General features: G+C 34.9%; 1 protein-coding gene across 2 annotated transcripts in view; it reads left to right on the forward strand.

The window, feature by feature from the left end:
• The first annotated feature begins 4283 nt into the window (after positions 1–4283).
• LOC136033849 (mannosylglucosyl-3-phosphoglycerate phosphatase-like) overlaps positions 4284–18901 on the forward strand; it is a 70861-nt gene continuing 56243 nt past the window's right edge. The window contains exon 1 of one of the 2 annotated variants that reach the window (XM_065714808.1): positions 4284–4312. The gene's annotated coding sequence lies outside the window, so the exon portion shown is untranslated. Of the gene's footprint in view, positions 4313–10484; positions 10555–18901 lie in introns of those variants that run through there. The other variant, XM_065714807.1, reaches the window with a different exon arrangement.

An 18901-nucleotide genomic window follows, 5' to 3' on the forward strand; every position in this document is an offset into this window, starting at 1 on the left:
ATATATATATATATATATATATATATATATATATATATATATATATATATATGTATATTATATCAATAATAAAATATATATATCAATAATAAAATAATATATATATATATATATATATATATCAATAATAAAACAATATGATCTTCAAATTATAATGAATAAAGGGGCTAATTTCCGTCTTTCTCATCATTTGAAACCATCGAGTATTCTTGATAACTTGGAAAATGATTTTGATTTATTTATTGATAAGTGGTGTAAGAAAGAAAATAAAAATAAAGAGAGTTTTCAAAGTTGGAAGAATTTAATTATTAGTACGAAATAAAATATATGCTAACTTAAAAAACAGTAACACTAAATCATTATTTTATAATGTTAGGATAAAACAAGCAATTGCTAATCTACAGAATGAATTTGTAATTTTGCCGGTGCATAAGCCTAATAACAATTTTGCCATAATTTGTCAGAAGCTGTATTTTGATGTCTTAACGAGGGGGTTATGCAAGACTAATGTTTACGAAAAGGTGAATTTAGAGGATGAGAGTTTAATTGAAAAAAACTGAAGAAATGCTTTTTAAAAATTTAATATTAGAATTAATGACAATGATAAAAAGTTTCCTTTCCTATATTGGACTGTAAAATTTTATAAGAATCCCCCTAAACCACTGTTTATTGCTGGAGCAGCTAGATGTCCAACTCGCATTGCTGCTTCTGACCTCTCTTTAATTTTAAAGGGAATTATAAATAAACTTAAAACCTATTGTTCTGGTATTAAAAAATTTTCGAATTTTAATCCATACTGGAGTGTTAATAATTCACTGCAGGTGATAGACTCTTTAACAATGGTTTCAGCTAAAAGAATTGAGTCTTTCGATCTTGCGACAATGTATGCTGATTTATCACTTAATGTAGTGCTAGAAAGTCTAAAAACGGTTATCAAAAAATCTTTCCTCACTTTAGCCTGTAGACCTATCCCTGAAAGTTTCATTTTCCTAACCTAAACCCTTTCCAAGATAGCAAGACGTCAATTAACTAGAATTTTACCTAAGAACCAAGAGCATTAAATGAAGAATCTAAAGTTGAATTTTTTTTTATCATATTTCTGCTCTATAAAAGGCATAAGACTTGACCAGTAAAGCCCGAATTTTAGTATAGCCTAGTAATTCTTCCCTGGCCTAAAGAATCACAATTTAACTTAGAGGCATATATTCCTAAGGAACATTTTCATACCTTAATACTGCATTAAATCACAGAACAAAGTGATTTATATGTAATAGCAAAATTTGACCTTTACCTGGTTTTCTAAAGTTTTGCGTACCACCGTTGCCGATAAATTGTATGAACGCTTTTATCAGGGATTGTCATTGGATCAGATTAACGACACTTCTTAGTGTATTCCTACTATGGGGTTCGAACTCTTGGTCCCGTATTACCAAGCTGAGATAAAACTTACTGCACCTCCGCAGAAATTTTGCTAGGTGCTATCAATGAATGAGCCAAATTTTTTACTTATCTCTGTTCCAAGTGCTGTTTCAGGCTTTTAGTTGAAGCACGTTTAAGCGGTAGCGAAAAATCGTTTTTTGGGTCTCCGTGTTCAACCCAGCAAAAATTCAAAGGACTCTATCTATGATTGCAAAATGTATGTTCCTCATTCGTGTTTTCACCTAATTTGCAAAACTACGTGGAATTCGTCATCTTGTTGGTCAAGTTCTACTACTACTGTAACTCAAAACTCACCGCAGCACCAACCCGCCTAAGGGCAACACAGCAACTCACGCTACTCCTACATTTTGATCTCTTCAAAGCCCCTCTCTCATTAAGTTCCCTCTTCCCTTGATTCTTTCTTTACATCTTCTTACCTTCGCCGTGGATAACAAGTTTTCCGTTTAGCCCAAGGTGGTTAGCTGAAAGGGACTATCTTCAGCAATGAAGATATGTGGAACGTGCCTTAGCCATCTCAAATTTTTTCTTCATTATAACCCTAGTAAGCGGGATTGAATCACACTTTTCATACAGCCTACTGTTTGAAATACGGTCAGTCAGTTGGATACCCAAAACAATCTGCAGGTGATTTCTTTAGAAAACATCTAGCAAATCTTCGTTCATTTTTTGGAGCGGTTTCAAAACCACATTTAACCACTGCCGTCACTGTAACTTCCAGTATTTTATTCTTGGTCAAATTTTTTTCAACAGTGAAAAAATACCCTGAGCCTTGACTATTCTAGATTTAAGATCTTCACTGCTCCCACTATCTTTAAAAATAATACTGCCAAGGTAGTGGAGGTGTCCAGTTGATATATTTTTTCGTTTCCCAGCATCATCTTTTCATCTTCCCTAATTCCTAGTCATAGCGACTTAATCTTCCTAACATCAATTTTAAACCTGTTCTAGCACCCTGAACTCACAAAACCGGTAAATTTTCGTTTATCAATTATAGATTAATTTTGTTAAAACTATTCAAAAAATTAAGGTTCGGAGATAAAATATCTTACAAATGTGAATAAGTTGCATTGCGCTTAAAATACGTTTTTTTTTCCGGATAATCATTTTAATGCTTTGTTCTACTCTTTTAAATGAACTAAACTCAAAGAAGGTTTGCTTTCCTTAGGTACTACGCATAAAAAGTACGAACTACAGTTAGAGGCAATAAATGGAAAGAAGTGGAAGTAAAACGAGCCTGCCAAACTAGCGTTCCTCGAGAAGTGAAATTTCGTGTCTTTTGCCTAAGGAAAAAATTTTCCAAATTACCATTTAAATTCTCAAGTAGCTTTATGAAAAAAAGAATTTGAATTATTTTATAAGTTTTTTGATGCTTTAATAAGTTGTTGGTTTTAATGCGTGACCAGTCGAGAGCACTTAGTTGCACTGGGTTTTTCTGCGCTATTCTGTTTTTTATTATTAATTTTAGCGGTGTCGTAACTAGAATGACTACGGTTCGGGTTTTTTGGTAATTTGCAAGCAATCAAATATATTTTTTCGGGAATTTTCGTTGTATTTCCTTATTTCTGCCAATAAGAAATTTCACAAAAGTTTAAGCATATCTAAATAACGGTGCTGAGCAAATTGAATCTCCGTTATTTAGATATGCTTAAATTTTTGTGAAATTTCTTATTGGCGGAAATAAGAAAATATAACGAAAAATCCCGAAAAAATATATTTGATTGCTTGCAAATTACCAAAAAAATCGAATCGTAGTCATTCTAGTTACGACACCGCTAAAATTAACAATAAAAAACACAGATTAGCGCAGAAAAACCTAGTGCAACTAAATGCTCTCGATTGGTCACGCATTAAAACCAACATCTTAATAAAGCATTAAAAAACTTATAAAATAATTCAAATTATTTTTTTCATAAAGCCACTTGAGAATTTAAATGGTAATTTGGAAACTTTTTCCTTAAGCAAAAGACACGAAATTTCACTTCTCGAGGAACGCTAGTTTGGCAGGCTCGTTTTACTTCCACTTCTTTCCATTTATTGCCTCTTACTGTAGTTCGTACTTTTTATGCGTAGTACCTCAGGAAAGCAAAACTTCTTTAAGTTTAGTTCATTTAAAAGAGTAGAAAAAAGCATTAAAATGAATATCAGAAAAAAAAACGTATTTTAAGCGCAATGCAACTTATTCACATTTGTAAGATATTTTATCTCCGAACCTTAATTTTTTGAATAGTTTTAACAAAATTAATCTATAATTGATAAACGAAATTTTATCTGTTTTGTGAGTTCAGGGTGCTAGAACAGGTTTAAAATTGATGTTAGGAAGATTAAGTCGCTACGACTAGGAATTAGGGAAGATGAAAAGATGATGCTGGGAAATGAAAAAAATATATCAACTGGACACCTCCACTACCTTGGCAGTATTATTTTTAAAGATAGTGGGAGCAGTGAAGATCTTAAATCTAGAATAGTCAAGGCTCAGGGTATTTTTTCACTGTTGAAAGAGATTTGACCAAGAATAAAACACTGGAAGTTACAGTGACGGCAGTGGTTAAATATGGTTTTGAAACACGGTTGAACACGGAGACCCAAAAAACGATTTTTCGCTACCGCTTAAACGTGCTTCAACTAAAAGCCTGAAACAGCACTTGGAACAGAGATAAGTAAAAAATTTGGCTCATTCATTGATAGCACCTAGCAAAACTTCTGCGGAGGTGCAGTAAGTTTTATCTCAGCTTGGTAATACGGGACCAAGAGTTCGAACCCCATAGTGGGAATATACTAAGAAGCGTCGTTAATCTGATCCAATGACAATCCCTGATAAAAGCGTTCATACAATTTATCGGCAACGGTGGTGCCCAAAACTTTAGAAAACCAGGTCAAAGGAAAAAAATTTAAATCTGAAAATAATGAATTTTGATATTTGAAAAAATTCTCACAGCTGAAAAAGACGAAAAAGGTATCAAATCATCTTTACTTGAAAATGGACTTTCCGGAAGACAAAAAAGAGTGGAAGATTCAAGTTAATTAAAAATCAAGCGAATTGAGCAGCTTATTTGGTGTTAACTTTAAATGTTCATAAAGATATTGAAAGAAACAGAAGAAAGTAATTTAAGAATTACACAGGAATATAAAAGTCATAATAAAGTTCTCTAGTCTATTGGAATTGGTAGCCTATAAGAACATGGTTGAATAAAACATTTTGTGGTTAAACTGCAATTATTCAACTTGGGATTAGTGATACAAGTTCAAAATAATCAATTTAAGTGCTGTTAAAACGCTGCTTGGCAACAATTCAAGTTGTAGAAAATAGTAATACCTGAAGATTTTGATGGTTGAAAAAAAAAATAACAAATTAATGTGAAGGTGAAAAAGTGTTTATTGAATTTTGGTAAATGCAAAACAGTGAAGGGACTGTATGGTTGATATTCAGACCACCTTTTAGGCTCTTTTATCTCCTTGAGATCTTGTGCCATATGAAATATTGCTTACTTGTATGTATGTGTTGTATATAGTGCCCTTATTTGCTTGTATTTTTGCCTCTCTTTTTACTTTATTGAGGTCTGTTTAATCGTATTTGTGCATTCACTTTTTTTTTTTTTTTTTTTTTTTTTTTTTTTTTTTTTTTTTTTTTTTTTTTTTTTTTTTTTTTTTTTTTTTTTTTTTTTTTTCTGCAAAGTAAGCTTGTCACGTGAAAGAAGTAATGGTTCCTGGTAGTCCTGGGAAGGGTGGAGGTTGTGGGGGAGTTAGAGGTGGACCCACTGTACCAAATTTGTTGGCTAAAGGTCATGATATGACAAAAATTACTGACACTAATGACAAGGGTATGCTAGTCCCTCTATCAAAGACTTCTGCTGGATATCTAGGGCGTAGATTGGCTGTAGCTCTAGGAAATGATTATGGGAAAATACTCCCACGAATAGGTCCTAGAGGCTCTCTTGAAGTTGTTCCAAAAAATCTAGACATTGCTAATAAGATCTTAGGCATAAGGGATCTCACATTGAATAATATAGTGATCAAATTTGAAATGAAGCCAGAAAATATGCTATACTCAAGCAGAAAAGGAGTACTATACGTTCCCAGGGACTTAGCTACTCCTGAAGAACTCTGTAAGGAGATTCAGCAAGTAGAACAGGTTACAAAGGCAACTGTACTAAACCCTCATCCCACATCTAGAGATGGTAAACCATACACTAGCTACACTATACATGTTGACTTCTCTCAAGAAATGGATTTTCCTACAATAATTCCTATATGGAGTGCCCTCACTGTGGTGAAACAGTTCATACCAAAACCGTTGAGATGTTTCAAGTGCCAGAAATTTGGCCATAACTCTCTAAACTGTTGGGGTAAAGATACTTGTGGTATTTGTGGAGATAATCACCCCATGACAGCTTGCCCTGAGTTAAACAAAAACAGAAATGAACAAAAAGTAAGATGTGCAAACTGTAATGGACAGCACACTGCCCTCAGTAAAGAGTGCCAGGATTACAAGTTTAGAGCTGCAATTCTGAAAACGTCAGTCACAAAAGGTATATCATTCAAAGATGCAGTTCAAGCTTTCACTGACACCAAAGGGAAGACTCTGCACACACCACCACCAGCTTTAAACTTTGAACATTTTCCAGTCCTTGTTCACCCTTCAATCCCACCAGAAGCAAAAATACAGGAACCAATTAACAAGGAAGTTGTCTTACTGAGAGAAAAAATAGACCAACTAACCACAGTAGTGTCATCATTGTGCTCACTGATTGCTTCCAGTGTAAAGTTAAGCAAAAGCTCGAAGTCAGAGGTACAGAAGATCCTGTCTTCACTGAAGAAATCTGAATCCTTTGTTTCTGGAAATGAAACAGACTCAGAGGATGGTATGGATGAAGATATCTTTGTTCCAAAGAAAATTTTGTCCTCTCCAGAGAAAAAGACATTAAATAAGCGTGTTCATAAACAAAAAATCAAAGAATGACTACAAGGGTAATCCAACTAAACATTAGGGGAATGGGAAAATCAAAGGTAGTAGAATTGAAAAACCTTCTAGTGAGGAGTAAGCCAGATATTGTACTAATTCAGGAAACTTTATTGAATGAACAGAAAACTTCCCCAAATTTTAAAGGCTATAGCATGGCTAGATGGGATAGGAAGACAGGACCAGGGGGAGGACTTATGACTTTAGTTAAGGATAATATCCCGTTTAAAATAGTAGATGATTTTACCCCAGGAAAAAATGAAATTGGGATTATATCTGTCAAAGAGGATGGAACGGATAACTGGATATCCGTTATCAACTATTATAACAGGACTGCAACTGACTTTGATTTTAAACAGTTCAAAGATGCTTTTCAGAAATGTAATGAGAGGAAAATAATTGCTGGTGACTTCAACCTTCATAACCCAATGTGGGACTCAACATCTTCTCCAAATAATAATTCTAATTTACTGGCAGATTTTATTACTGATCCTCAAAATATGGTTTGTCTTATCACTCCAATAGATCTAGGTACTAGGCTAAACCCCTTAAATGGGAAGACTTCTACTATAGATTTAACAATTGCTTCTTTAGACCTTTCAGTTGACTTTGAGGTTATTATACCGTCACCCTTTGACTCTGATCATTTCCCAGTGATGTCAGTGCTTAATTTTTCTGCTTATAGACTTCAGTTAATGAAGTCGGTGAGTTGGAAGTTCCGCAAGGAGTCCTGGCCTGAATGGCAGAGAGAGGTAGACTCGGATCTGACGGATGTTGAACTACCTACCTCTGTTGAGGAGCTTAATGAGAAGTTAACTCAAGTTATGGTGAATGCTAGTGAAAGGGTATTTGGGTATGTAAAACTTAAAAGAAAATCTAGAAACTCCACACCAGGGTGGAATGCTGCATGCCAAAAAGCTTATAAGGAACGAAACACGGCAAGAAACAAGTTTAGAAGAAATCCTACAGTTACAAACAAAATTGAAATGAATGCAAAACAAGCCATCTTTAGGAAAATTGTTCCCCAAGAAATCAAGAATGGATGGAAGACTCTAATTGAGACAAAGTTTACGAAGACTACATCAATCAAAGAGTTGTGGAGGAGCTGGAAAGTCTACACTGGACAAAGGTCTTCCCCAATATCTGGCATCATGATACACAACGGAACCACTGCCGCCACAACACCCGAGAAAATAAAACTTCTGAAAGAGTATCTAATTGCAAACATTCCTCCACAACTTTCTACTCAAAACCGACCCACTATGCAACCTACACAGGTCTTCCCTAAGAATGATATTGAACTTGTAGAACAGGATATTGATACGATTATTAAAAAATTAAAACCAGGGGCTATGGGCCCAGACAGGATTCACAATGAGATGCTGTCCAACATGTCCCCCCTGCTTAAGGCTTCTGTCTTAACTTTGTTTAATAGGTCCATCAAGGAAGGTTATGTCCCATCGCTTTGGAAAAAAGCTGCAATAATACCAATCCTGAAACCCCAAAAGGACCCTACATCCCCAAAATCATATCGCCCAATTGCCTTGACTTCATGCCTCTGCAAGCTAATGGAGAGACTGATAAAAAAGAAAGTTCTACCAGAAATTGAGAAAGTAGTTCAGCCAGAACAACTAGGCTTTCTGCCCCAACGCAGTACAATAGACTGTCTTGTGAGGCTTGAAAATCAAATAAAACAGGGATTCCGCCTAGGAAAAGAAACTCTAGCTGTTTTCCTTGATATGACTTCAGCATTTGACAGAGTGAATATCCCTACTCTAATGGCAAAACTAAAGAAGCTAAATATTAGCCCTCAAATCGTGGAATGGATTGGTAATTTCTTGACTGAGAGGAAAATAGAAATAACTTTAGAAAATCATTCGTCTGGCTTTTTTAGTGCTCCAAATAATGTGGGTCTCCCCCAAGGAGGGGTACTAAGTCCTTTATTGTTTTTAGTATATTGTCACGATATAAACTTAGATACGATACTGGGTTGTAAACTATACTTATATGCTGATGACATTGCAGTAGCTGCCTCCTCTCGAGATAGGGGATGCCTTAAGGCTTCAGTCCAAAAAGCCCTGTATTACTTAGAAAATTGGACAATGGAAAACTACATGTCATTTTCAACAGAGAAGTCAGTAAGTGTTCTTTTCTCAAGGAAAAATCGAACAAATGCTCAACCCCCCATTGTGTCTTTAGCAGGAGTGGACATCCAACATGCAGAGAAATTTTGCTATCTAGGAGTCTTACTGGATTCAAAGTTGCTATGGACTAACCACATCGACTATCTTGTTGGTAACCTGAGAAGTAGGGCAAACTTTGTCAATGCAATCTGCCTCTCTAAAAGAGGAGCCCCATATTCTTGTGTTTCAAAACTAATTGGAGCAACAATCACCAGCAAACTGGACTATGGTAGCATGTTCTATAGGGAAGCAACTAAGCACAACCTCCAGAAACTTGATTCAGCTTTTAATCAAGTTCTCCGACGAGCTCTAGGCTGCTTAAAAACCACCCCCACCCCAGCCCTCTACTGTGAGCTTGGCGTCACATCACTTCAGAGGAGAAGAAATAATCTTCAAGCCCGTTACTTTCTAAAAAAAATGGGATCAACAAATCATATTGTTTATAAAGAATGCATTGCTACATGGAATCAAGATCTCCAGTTTAGACCAAGGTTTTCCCCTACAGTCTATAAATATTCTTGTCTGATGAGTAATGCTGGCCTTCCAGGCCTAGTTCCAACCCCAAATATAGATGACCTTTCCTCACGCTTCAACGGAATAGGTAATGTAATTAATTTAGCTCTAGATAATAGAATTAATGATTCAGGAACAATAATTTTAAAATTAGAGTGGTATAGGCTGACTCTGCAATGGACTGACTTTACTCACATATATACTGACGGATCTAAGTCGGAAATGGGTGTAGGCTGCGCTTTTGTAGTCCCGTCAACTGGTACTTCTTGCGGATTTAAGCTACCTGACAAGCTTACTGTTTTTTCTGCAGAAATGATTGCTATTTATCAAGCACTTCTTTATATTAAGTCAAACGGTATAGTTGGTAGCTTTTTGATTTGTTCTGATTCTCTATCTGTATTAAATTACTTAGCTATGAAACGAAATGATGCCAAAGAAACTGCTGCACAAATTGAAAAAATAGTTGATGACCTTCTAATACATGGCTATGATCTACAACTTACATGGGTCCCAGCACATGCAGGTATTCCTGGGAACGAGTCAGCTGACAAAATGGCAAAATGGGCTTGCAGAAATGGTGAATTGTTGGATGTAAACTTGTCCCTGAGTGAATATATTCAGGGTTATGAGGCCAAATCCGCAATTGATGAGAAAGCTGATTTCACAAGAAAGTCCACTAATACAATCTTGGATCTATATGATTTTAAGCCTCCTCCATTGGACCTAATTCACAGTGAGAGGAAAATTGCCACAACAATATTTCGAATCAGATCTGGCCATGCTAAAGTGAATTCTGTTCTCTTTAAATGGAATTTGGTTGACTCCCCAAATTGCATTGTATGTAATGTATATGAAGATGTCCGCCATGTTATAATGTCGTGTAAAAAGTATTATATCCAGCGTGAAATATTAAAAAGAAAAGTTCTAAAGCTCTTTGGTGCCTTTACTTTCCGTGCGGTGGTGGGTCATTCATCCGCCCCTCCGTGGGCTCGTAGGGTGTCTGTTTCTGCACTGGGTTGTTTTATTAGAACTTCAAGTTTATTCGATGTGCTTTAACAGTCTTGGGTCATGTTGTATCAAGTCAAATGTTTATTAATGTATTCAATATATTGTATAAGTTTAATGTGTTTCCCACGAACTTTAATGTAAATTGTAATTTACGGCTGTAAATACTATAGAATTAATTAGGGTGGTCTGACGTAGGTGGCTATACTAGTGGAAAAAATGGTTTGCCACCAATAAAGAATCTGCAAATAACGATTCTAAGTGATTCACTAATCTGAAAGTAGTCATCGTTTCTTAAAAATTCTCCATACACATTGTCTGGACAAGATTGATACGTACGTGACGGAGCTGATTCATGCTCCAAAAACGTTGGAATCAACAACAACAACCAGGTAAAGGTCAAATTTTGCTATTACATATAAATCACTTTGTTCTGTGATTTAATGCAGTATTAAGGTATGAAAATGTTCCTTAGGAATATATGCCTCTAAGTTAAATTGTGATTCTTTAGGCCAGGGAAGAATTACTAGGCTATACTAAAATTCGGGCTTTACTGGTCAAGGCTTAGGCCTTTTATAGAGCAGATATCAGATAAAAAAAATTCAACTTATATTCTTCATTTAATGCTCTTGGTTCTTAGGTAAAATTCTAGTTAATTGACTTCTTGCTATCTTGGAAAGGGTTTAGGTTAGGAAAAATGAAACTTTCAGGGATAGGTCTACAGGCTAAAGTATGTCCTAGAAAGGTATTTTAATGTACCCACCTCTACTCCTTCTCCCTCTAGAGGGCCTGAAATTTAGTTGGAAAATGAATAAGTTATGTCAGATAAGAAAATTTGGTAAAATTCTAGTTAATTGACTTCTTGCTATCTCAGAAAGGGTTTAGGTTAGGAAAATGAAACTTTCAGGAATGTTTTGACAGACTAAAGTATGTCCCGGGAATGTATCTTGAAGCAACAACCTCCACTCCTTCTCCCTCTAGAGGGCCCTGGCCTTTGATGACCTTTAAAAATATGTGTTATAAAAGTGAAACCTTGCAAAATAGATCTTCTGCTTAATTGAAGTACAACAAAATTGTTTTCAGCTTCATAACTTCGCTCAATTCCATTTTATAAGGTTTTAAAGATATACAAATACATTTCCTAAGTTTTGAAAAAAAAAACATTGGTATGGTATGGCTCAAAATTCTACTCAAATAACAGGAATTGCTTTTCATAATTAAAGGCAGAGAAAAAGCAACTAGTATTAAGATAAAATGTTGTTTGAAACTTTCAGGGATGAATCTACAGACTAAAGTGTGTCCTGGGAAGGTATTTTGAAATACCCACCTCCACTCCTTCTCCCTCTAGAGGGCCCTGAAATTTGCCTACATGACAAGTCTATACCTATTGAAATTTTGACAAAACAACATTTATCTTAATACTAGTTGCTTTTTCTCTGCCTTTAGTTCTGAAAAGCAATTCCTGTTATTTGAGTAGAATTTTGAGCTATACCATACCAATGTTTTTTTTTTCAAAACTTAAGAAATGTTTTTGTATATCTTTAAAACCTTATAAAATGGAATTGAGCAAAGTTATGAAGCTGAAAGCAATTTTGTTATACTTCAATTAAGCAGAAGATCTATTTTGCAAGGTTTCACTTTTATAACACACATATTTTTAAAGGTCATCAAAGGCCAGGGCCCTCTAGAGGGAGAAGGAGTAGAGGCTGTTGCTTCAAAATACCTTCCCAGGACATACTTTAGTCGTTAGAAACATTCCTGAAAGTTTCATTTTCCTAACCTGAACCCTTTCTGAGATAGCAAGAAGTCAATTAACTAGAATTTTACCAAATTTTCTTATCTTACTTAATTGTGACAACCAATGCTTGTTTATTATACAACTTTAACAAAATGATTTCTATAATAAAATTATAAGTTTGAAGCCACTATTTGAACCCTTTTTGTAACTAGATACTATAGAAAAATTATCAGTTTAAAGGGTTCAAAAAATGCTTAAAATTAAATTTGCAAGAAAAGTGATTATTATATTCAGAAAGAGCATAAGAAATGGCATCTTGTAATATGTTCACTTTGTTCACAGGTCAATTATATGAACTAGTCCATATTTACCAACAATGCCTTGTCTTGATTGATATAAATTACCCTGGAAGCAATATTTTTCTTAAGCAGATCATTGGTAAAATTATAGCAGTTTGTATAACTGGCTTACCAATAAAGTGAACATATCAATTGATGCCTTCTTTATGCTCTTTATGAATATAATAATTGCTTCTACCTTAAATTCAAATTTAAGCACTTTTCAACCTAACCTAAACTAACCTTATTATAAATAATTTTAGCACTGAGAAAATGTAGTGTTATTTTGTTGAAAACAGTGCAGAGAAAACATAGGATTATTTTGCTGGAAACAATGGATAACTTGTACTTTAATTGAAAATTCATCATTTTTAAGTGCTTAAAAAGTGCTTAAATCTGAATTCATAGTAGAAGTGATTGTTGTATTTGTAAAGAACATAAAAAAAGGCATCAAGTGGTATGTTTGCTTTGATGTTAAGTTAAAGTTTGATGTTTTGATGTTAAGAACTATCATAATTTTTTGAGAATTCATCATTTTTAAGAGCTAAAAAAGTGCTTAAATATCAATTTAAGGTAGAAGCAATTATTATACTCATAAAAAGCTTAAGAAAAGGCATCAGGTGGTATATTCACTTTATAGGAAAGCCAGTTATATGAACTGTTATAAAATTTTACCAGATCATTTTTGAACTGGCAACTATGATTAGGCAGTCAATGTAACTGGACAGCCTCCTAATATTCTAATGGCTATGATTGGCTGTCCAATCAAAGCTGGCCCTGCTGCTGGCAGGATGAATGATGTCAATCAAGAAGAGGCTTTATTTATTAATTTGGCTAAGCCTTATGCAATTTGGACTAAGTGTTTGTTCATTACAGAGAGGGAGAGGGGAATTAACAAAAATAGTAGTGTCTTTTTAACTTCTAATTTTATGCTCTATGATTTTTACACTCATGCTTGTGACAATCCCCCCCCCCTCTCTAAAAGCCCTTGGTATAGCCCTAGGCCATGTATAAAAATAAAGAAGCCAACATTCTAGGTAAGTTACTTTTGAAATATTGGGAAGTAGTTAGACTTGGAACCTGAAACTTACAGGAAAAGATCCAGTATACAGACTAAAGTATATCCCAGGAAGGTGTTTTAAATTACTTACCTCCACTCCTTCTCCCATTAGAAGGGACTGATCTTTATTGACCTTTAAAATGTTGGTTTCATAAAATTAAAACCTTGTCAAATAGATCTTCTGCTTAAATATTACAAGTAATTACTTGTGTTAAGTATACAAGAGAAATATTTTCAGCTTCAAAATTTTGCTCAATCCCAAGTTTTCTAAGATCTGCAAATGTATTTTTTAAATTTAGGAAAAAAATCTGTTGATATGGCCTGAAATTATACTCAAATAACAGGAATTGTACTTTTAGAGCTAAAACTTGAGAAAAGGAAAGTGAAAACAACAATTGAGGGATAATGTTGTTTTGTCAAAATTCCAATAGGTCAGTAGACAAACATGTCATGTAGGCTAGGCATTTTTCTAAGTCATAGACATCAGAATAGGATTAACATAGTAGCTTGGCATTACCTTTCTGGAGTATGTTTTTGACCCTGGATTCATTACTGACAGTTTTATTTTCGTAATTACTTGTATTAAATACACAAGAAAAACATTTTCAGCTTCATATCTTTGTTCAATCCCAATGAGTTTTCAAAGATCTGCAAATACATTTCCAAAATTTAGAAACAAAACCCATTGATATGGCTGGAAATTTTGCTCAAATAACAGGAACTGTATTTTTAGAGCTAAAACTAGAGAAAAAGAAAGTGACAACTGAAAATCAAGGAATAATGTCGTTTTGTCAAAATTCTGATAAGTTAGTAGACAAACATGTCAAGCTGGCAAATTTCTTAGACATACAAATCAGAAGAGGATTAACATAGTAGCTTGGCATTACCTTCCTGATGTATATTTTTGGCCCTGGAGTCATTGCTAGCAGTTTGTTTTCCTAATCCAACCACTTTCCAAAATAGCAAAAAGTACCTTGTCCAGAATTTTGCCATAGAGATTAGTTGAAATGAAATTTTGATTCTTCAGTAAGAAAAGCTAGTTTCAGCTAATTGTATTCTTTTCATTTTTGTCCATGTTTTCAAATCATTTTTTGATGATACAGTCTAATTTCATCTGATTTTGTATGGAATATAGCTATTTACTACTACTACTACTACTACTAAAACTGACAACTTACTACAGCACCAAGGTGCCCAAGGCCAACAGCCACACATACTCATTCTCCATATCAATCTATTCAAAGCTTGCCTCTTTACCCTCTCCTATGAAGTTCCAATTTACTTTAAATCTTCCCTATTATCTCTCTAAGCCTGTTTGGGGACAATCGGCTTTTTGTTTAGTTTTACATGGATCACCAAAGATGACAAACTTTGGTAATATGTCACCCTTCACCTGTAAACCATAACCTAGCCATCTTAACCTTTTTCTCATCACAGCTGTAGAAAATGTGATAGAAAAAAGAAAGAAAACAGAGCATTCAACCTAAATACTTAATAAATTACTTAAAATTTTTCCCCAAGGTGGTGTCAATAGATTTTCTTGGCTTGTTGACAATATGTGAACGGTAAATAAAAAACAGTCTATTCAACAATATATGTATAAAAATCTGCCTTTAGTTTTCATTCAAAATATATAAAATTCGTCAATTATCATTATAAGTAATACTACTACTACTACTAATAATAATAATAACTCACTGCAGCACCAAGCCGCCTTAGGCCAACACAGCTACGCACGCTCCTCCTCCAACCTAATCTATTCAAGACCTCCCTCTTTACACACTCCCAAGAAGTTCCCATTTCCTTTAAATCTTTATTTGTGACATCCTCCCAATCCAGACGAGGATGACCTGCTTTCCGTGTAGCCCCAGATGGTTGGCCAAAAAGGACAATATTTGGCAATCTGTCATCCTTTATCTGCAGAATGTGGCCTAGCCATCTCAATCTTTCTTTCATTATAGCCCTAGAAAGCAGGATTGAACCACATTTTTTGTACAACCTACTGTTTGAAATACAGTCAGTCAGTCAGGTACCCAGAACAATCTGTAGGCACTTTCTCTGGAAAACATTTAGTAAATTTTCATCTGCTTTTTGGAGCGCCCATGCTTCAGAGCCATATTTGACCACTGTCATCACTGTAGCTTCCAATATTCTAATCTTGGTTTGCAGACTTATCTTTTGATTCTTCCAAACTTTTTTTAACTGTGAAGAAACACCCTGAGCCTTAACTATTCTACTTTTAACACCTTCACTGCTCCCACCATCTTTACTAATAATACTACCAAGGTAAGTGAACCTGCATATCTGATCAATATTTTCGTTAGCCAATATCACCTCTTCATCTTCACTTATTCCTAGCCTTAGTGACTTAGCCTTCTTAACATTAATTTTCAAGCTTATTCTAGCACTATGAACTTGCAAAACTTATAAAAATTCATTCATTTTGCTTACACTTTCATCTGATATGCTTAAATCATCAGCATAATCTAAGTCCAGGGGCGTTTTCCCTTTGATTCCGTGGTCTCCAATTGCCATTCCTGTGCTCCTTAAGATGAAGTCCATCAAAATGACCCATATAAGGGGGATAGAACACAACCCTGCTTAACTTCCGATTTAATACAAAACCAGTTGCTAACCTCATTTCCTACCTTAACTGCAGCAGTATTATTCTTGCACATAGCACAAATCCCTTTAATGTATTTTTCTGGTATATCATATAAGGATAAGACCTTTGCTAATGCTCTTCTATCAACAGAATTGAAATCTTGCTCATAATCGATAAAACTGAGGACCAAAGGTGTTTGACAACAAAGGGACTTCTCAATTATTAACTAAGAGTGAAAACTTGGTCAACACATCCTCTACATTTTCTAAAACTGCACTGTTCTTTCCTTATAACTTTGTCTACACTATCTCTCAGTTTAAAAAGTATCATATTACTAAGTAATTTGCTACCTACAGAGACCAGACTAATGCCTCAATAATTACAACACTCACTCTTGTCACCTTTCTTATTCCGTGGCTTAATTAAGGTTTTCCTAAAATCATTAGGTACTTTCCGTTTTACAAAAATCATATTCATAATCTTCAATAGCTTATTCCTAACCTCAGATCCACCATATTTAAGAAACTCATTTATCACACTATCAGCACTTGTAGCCTTATTATTTTTTAATCCTTTTAGTACTGTTGCTAATTCTTCCTCACAAAACAAATCTTCCTTCACATCAAAGGTATCACAAACTTTTTCATTTTATCTATATCTTTTCCAGCAACTGTATCTTGGTTTAGCACATTCTCAAAATGTTCCACCCATCTTTCTTTAACTTTTTCCTTATCACTAATTGTGGCTCCATTCCTATCTTTAGCTGGGACTAGTCTGGATTGACTACTCCCTTTCAATTTATTAACATACCAGTATAATATTTTACTATTATTCTGTCTAGCTGCATCTTCCAGATCCTCAGCAATTTTTTCCATGGCCCCCACTTCACATCTCCTTAGTTCATATTTCAATGCTTTCTCCACTTTCTTTACATTCCTTTTGTTTTCATACGACCTATCACTCAGATAATTCTTGAACAAACCCCTTCTACTCTCTATTAAACATAGAGCTTTTTTACTAATATTCCTAGTTGCAGTCTTAGCACTCTTCCTTAAGACACAATCAGCAACTTCACAAATTGTTTTTCTAAAATTATTCCATCCATATTCCACATTGTCAAATTTTAAACTCTCAAGCTTAGTATTCAACTGTTCCTGGATTTTTTTTCAAATTTTCATCCTAAAGTCTACCAACATCATAACTCTCCGGGAGGTTGTTACCCTTCCGAAATTTCAGCTTAAATTAACCTTAGACACTACTAGATGGTGATCTTTACTTTTAACATCAATAACAGCACTCCTATGCACCCTAGTATCTTGTATTGATCCTGGTAGTCTTCAGTTTACAATAACATAATCATTTAGGTTTGCTGTCTTACCATGATGTGAATACCATGTCAACTTATGGGCCATTTTGTGACCAAACTCTGTATTGGTTATAACTAGGTTATTATACCTACAAAATTGCAAAAGTCTGTAGCCATTACTATTTTCTTTTCCTACACCAAATTTACCTAGGCTAGGATACCATCTATCCCTATTTCTACCAACCTGGGTGTTAAAATCGCCTAGCAAAAACACCATATTTCTACCTGGTACCCTGTCTATTTGCTCCTGTAACTGTAAGTAAGACTCATCTGAGTCACTAGTATCTCCGTCAGTTGGTTCAATAGGGGCATATACTACTATAACTGATACCCTGAACTTTTTAGTCATAAAATGAGCAATTAGTATTCTATTAGTAATACCTTCCCAGCCTAAACAAGACTTAGCAGCTTCCTTATTCATCATGAGCCCTACTCCCTGTCTATGTACCCCATCCTTCCTGTCTGAGTAAACAAATTCTATGTCACCTAATTTCATGCTTCCTACTCCTGGGATATTAGTTTCTGAAACTCCTAATAAATCCAGTTCAAACCGTCTGAATTCGTCTCCCATAAATTTAGAAAATGATGGGAAAGTGAATTTTTTTTGGAAATTGCACCATCAAAATCAAATTGATTACTCTTAGAACCAGTGTTTATAACTATCAGAGAAGCCTGTGTATTTGGAGCTTCACTCTTTACTCCCTCCTACTAAGTTTTAGTTTAATTCAATACTTTTCTAATGGCCTCTTTTCACTTCATTTGAGGACAACCTGCTGTTTGCTTAGCCCCAGATGAATGACCAAGAAGCACAATTTTTGGCAGTCTTTCATGTGCAAATCAGGGACTAGCCATCTTAAACTTTCTTTCAATGAATCCATAGATTGTGGGATCAAACTACATTTTTGCACAGCTTATTGCTCAATATAAGGTTATTAACATAAGTACCTAAAAGTGTCCTTAGACAATTCCTCTGGTAAAAATCTAAAATGTCTTTTTAGGTAGGCCAGAATTTATGCATAGGCCCAGCCCTAGGGGAATACAATTCCAAGGGCTCAAAAATGCCAAGTTATTTTTTTTCTTAACAAAAACTAGATTGATGTGATCTATTGTCAAAGTGCCAGGGGAAATTTGCTGCTGTGCTGACTATTCCCAGAAAAGTGATTTTCTAGAAGCTCAGGAATTTGAAATTTAGGGAAATCCAGAATTTTCTGGGATTTCCCTAAAGATTTTGCAGAAACAGAGCAGCTAAAATGCTTGGGCTTAGGGGTGCCAAAGATTTAAATCCAGCCCTGTGTTTAGGGACAAATGCAGTACAATTTGGCAGCATGAACTCTCAGATGGAGAGGTAATGGAAAGAGCTGGGGCTGTCTTCAGAAAATTTCTTGGTATTTCTGCCTAATTACACTACAGTTTGGCCTCAAGTAGAGCGTGGTCTATGTAGGACTTGTTCTCTATGATAGTTATCTTTAAGCCAGCCCAAATAACTGGAGAAGAAGCCCCGCACTTCTCTGAACTGAATAAAGTGATTAACCTCATTTGGTATAGGCAGACATTCCCTATTTGCCTCTCTCCTGGGAGGGGCATCAATTATCACCATTGGTAATTTTTACTTTGAGCACAAAACAAGGAAAGAGCCACATAGCAAGTTGGGGAATCAAGCCAATATCATACAATCAGAAAGATGTGAGATGTACAT

This window comes from Artemia franciscana, chromosome 12 (genome assembly GCF_032884065.1).
Source record: "Artemia franciscana chromosome 12, ASM3288406v1, whole genome shotgun sequence".
NCBI classification, from domain to species: domain Eukaryota; kingdom Metazoa; phylum Arthropoda; class Branchiopoda; order Anostraca; family Artemiidae; genus Artemia; species Artemia franciscana.